A 1,337-nucleotide genomic window follows, 5' to 3' on the forward strand; every position below is an offset into this window, starting at 1 on the left:
TTCCCTCAGTTTGGCACAACTCTGAGCCCTGGAGCTCCTGAAGATCCACAGATGCCTCAGCTTTAATCACGTTGCGTTATCAGCTTCTCCCTCTGCCTGGTCCTGCCTTCCTGACATCCTTCAGATGAATCTCCTAAGAACACTCCCTGATAAAGCTTCTGCACACCACTCTCTGTCTCAGAATCTGTAGGAAAGCCATTTTAAGACAGGTAGGGAAGTGTACTCCACCCAAAGGTAGCCATGGCGATGATGAGGAAGAAAGGAAGCCTTTGGGACAAATAATACCGTCTACTAAAATAGTTAAAGAATGCATCTTGGAGACGAATCCGATTTATTTTGGCTGCAACAAAATGCTGGGCACATGCTTCAATGTGTGTGTGAGGGGAGAATTGGGGCCATATCTGAGAGGTCCCCATTTTTTGGTTGCACTGATTTTATCTTACATATTAGGGTCCCATATAAGGTTATGTTGTAGCAAAAGTTCTGCGGCTTAAAGAAAACGTTTCCAAACCACTGGGTTCCATGATGTCTAGACGTGTGTCTGGATATGTCCAGCTGGGAAGGGGCAAGCCCCAGAGTAGCTCCTCAGCTCTGTGTACCTTGAGCAGAAAGGGGGACAGGTATGTGGGCCAAACCCCCACTCCAGGTATTATGGACTGAATTGTGACCCCACCCCAAATTCATATGGTGAAGCCCTAATCCCCAGTACCTCAAAATGTGACTGTATTTGAAGATAGGGCTTTTTTTTTTTTTTTCTGGTTGAGTCAGGTCTTCGTTGCTGCATGCCGGATCTTTCATTGAGGCTTGCGGGCTCTCTAGTTGTGGCACGCGGGCTCAGTTGCCCCTCGACATGTGGGATCTTAGTTCCCCGACCAGGGATTGAACCGGCGTCCCCTACATTGCAAGATGGATTCTCAACCACTGGACCACCAGAGAAGTCCCCAAGATAGGGCTTTTAAAGAGGCAATTAAGTTAACATGAGATTGTTAGGGTGGGCCTTAGTCTATTATGACTGCTTTCCTTATGAGAAGAGGAAAATAGGACACACAGAGAAAGAGAGGAAGATCAGACACACACACATGCACAGAGACACAATCATATGAGGAAACCGGAAAAAGAAGTCCATCTACAGGCCAAGAAGAGAGGCCTCAGAATGCAACCAACACTCTGACGCCTTTATTTTGAACTTTCAGCCTCCAGAATTGTGAGGAAATAAATTTCTGTTGTTTAAGGCTCCACTGTCTGCAGCATTTTTGATGGCAGCCCCAGCAAACTAATACAGCAGGCAGCAGCTTTCAGGACCCTCTTGCACACAAGAGGTGTGGAAGGGAAAGAGA

This window comes from Lipotes vexillifer, unplaced genomic scaffold (assembly GCF_000442215.2).
Source record: "Lipotes vexillifer unplaced genomic scaffold, Lipotes_vexillifer_v1.1 scaffold213, whole genome shotgun sequence".
NCBI classification, from domain to species: Eukaryota; Metazoa; Chordata; class Mammalia; order Artiodactyla; family Lipotidae; genus Lipotes; species Lipotes vexillifer.